The sequence below is a fragment of the Styela clava genome, chromosome 11 (genome assembly GCF_964204865.1).
Source record: "Styela clava chromosome 11, kaStyClav1.hap1.2, whole genome shotgun sequence".
NCBI classification, from domain to species: domain Eukaryota; kingdom Metazoa; phylum Chordata; class Ascidiacea; order Stolidobranchia; family Styelidae; genus Styela; species Styela clava.
Window position 1 is genome coordinate 18,297,501 of NC_135260.1, and position 2,500 is coordinate 18,300,000.

The 2,500-nt window shown below is 55.4% G+C and overlaps 1 non-coding gene across 1 annotated transcript in view; it reads right to left on the reverse strand.

The window, feature by feature from the left end:
* The window catches only part of LOC144430261 (small subunit ribosomal RNA), a 1,810-nt gene extending 1,256 nt beyond the window's left edge, over window positions 1-554 (reverse strand). The window contains exon 1 of the ribosomal RNA XR_013479416.1: window positions 1-554. This exon is cut by the window's left edge and continues 1,256 nt beyond it. This is a non-coding gene — a ribosomal RNA (small subunit ribosomal RNA).
* Window positions 555-2,500: the final 1,946 nt, after the last annotated feature.

The following is a 2,500-nucleotide window of genomic DNA, read 5'->3' on the forward strand; positions in this document are numbered from 1 at the left end:
CCCTCCAATGGATACTCGTTAAGAGTTTTAGGATGTACTCATTCCAATTACAGGGCCTCGTTAGAGTCCTGTATTGTTATTTTTCGTCACTACCTCCCCGTGTCGGGAATGGGTAATTTGCGCGCCTGCTGCCTTCCTTGGATGTGGTAGCCGTTTCTCAGGCTCCCTCTCCGGAATCGAACCCTGATTCCCCGTTACCCGTTATCACAAAGGTAGGCACGTAGCGTACCTTCGAGAGTTGATAGGGCAGACACTTGAATGATACGTCGTCGGTGCAGAGACCGTACGATCCGCGTGGTTATCCAGAGTCATCAAACGTCACAGGACGAACCCGGTCGGTTTTGATCTGATAAAAGCGCGCCTCCCGAAGTCGGCGCTTAATGCATGTATTAGCTCTAGAATTACCACAGTTATCCACTTCGCTTACGAGACCAAATAAACCAAGACTGATTTAATGAGCCATTCGCAGTTTCGCTTTACGAGAACTCGTACTTGCACCTGCATGGCTTAATCTTTGAGGCAAGCATATCACTACTGGCAGGATCAACCAGATAGCTGCGACAGCTGCGCTCGGCCCTTGCTGGGCCGCCCGGCGCGTGCTCGTCGCATTCGTTTAAGACCGAGGCGATCGCCTGCGGCCGTACTCAGCTTCGACAGTCGCTGGCCGCGACGTCCACGCTCTCGCCGGCAGTGACAGGCGGAGCGATTTGCGTTTTTTCTTTGCTCGCCCTCTCTCGGGCTCGATCCATTCAGTTTCGCACAAACAAGAGCTCTGCCGGCCGCCTGCAGCGGTGCCTAAAACCCGGGCCTAACAATGCGACCGTTCTGCTAGGCCGACAAGCGCTCAAGCCAGACGCTCGATCGAACGCCCCCTACATATTAGTCGAGACAACGGCTCGCTCATTAGCATCGCGTTTGTACTTTAACTTTTTTTGGCTCGGCTTCTTTCGACGCCGATGCCGGCGACGCAGCACTCTCTCGCCCGCCAGCCACCGAGAAAAGGGTGCGCTCCGACCGGCCCCGCACCGCTCTTTCTTGGCTCATTCGAGTTTACTGTCTTTCGCTCTAACATGCCTTACCTAGGGTTAGGTTAGTATGCTTGCACGTTTGTACTTTAACTTTTTTCGGCTCGGCTTCTTTCGACGCCGATGCCGGCGACGCAGCACTCTCTCGCCCGCCAGCCACCGAGAAAAGGGTGCGCTCCGACCGGCCCCGCACCGCTCTTTCTTGGCTCATTCGAAATTACTGTCTTTCGCTCTGACATGCCTTACCTAGGGTTAGGCTAGTATGCTTGCACGTTTGTACTTTAACTTTTTTCGGCTCGGCTTCTTTCGACGCCGATGCCGGCGACGCAGCACTCTCTCGCCCGCCAGCCACCGAGAAAAGGGTGCGCTCCGACCGGCCCCGCACCGCTCTTTCTTGGCTCATTCGAAATTACTGTCTTTCGCTCTGACATGCCTTACCTAGGGTTAGGTTAGTATGCTTGCACGTTTGTACTTTAACTTTTTTCGGCTCGGCTTCTTTCGACGCCGATGCCGGCGACGCAGCACTCTCTCGCCCGCCAGCCACCGAGAAAAGGGTGCGCTCCGACCGGCCCCGCACCGCTCTTTCTTGGCTCATTCGAAATTACTGTCTTTCGCTCTGACATGCCTTACCTAGGGTTAGGCTAGTATGCTTGCACGTTTGTACTTTAACTTTTTTCGGCTCGGCTTCTTTCGACGCCGATGCCGGCGACGCAGCACTCTCTCGCCCGCCAGCCACCGAGAAAAGGGTGCGCTCCGACCGGCCCCGCACCGCTCTTTCTTGGCTCATTCGAGTTTACTGTCTTTCGCTCTGACATGCCTTACCTAGGGTTAGGCTAGTATGCTTGCACGTTTGTACTTTAACTTTTTTCGGCTCGGCTTCTTCCGACGCCGATGCCGGCGACGCAGCACTCTCTCGCCCGCCAGCCACCGAGAAAAGGGTGCGCTCCGACCGGCCCCGCACCGCTCTTTCTTGGCTCATTCGAAATTACTGTCTTTCGCTCTGACATGCCTTACCTAGGGTTAGGTTAGTATGCTTGCACGTTTGTACTTTAACTTTTTCCGGCTCGGCTTCTTTCGACGCCGATGCCGGCGACGCAGCACTCTCTCGCCCGCCAGCCACCGAGAAAAGGGTGCGCTCCGACCGGCCCCGCACCGCTCTTTCTTGGCTCATTCGAAATTACTGTCTTTCGCTCTGACATGCCTTACCTAGGGTTAGGTTAGTATGCTTGCACGTTTGTACTTTAACTTTTTTCGGCTCGGCTTCTTTCGACGCCGATGCCGGCGACGCAGCACTCTCTCGCCCGCCAGCCACCGAGAAAAGGGTGCGCTCCGACCGGCCCCGCACCGCTCTTTCTTGGCTCATTCGAGTTTACTGTCTTTCGCTCTGACATGCCTTACCTAGGGTTAGGCTAGTATGCTTGCACGTTTGTACTTTAACTTTTTTCGGCTCGGCTTCTTTCGACGCCGATGCCGGC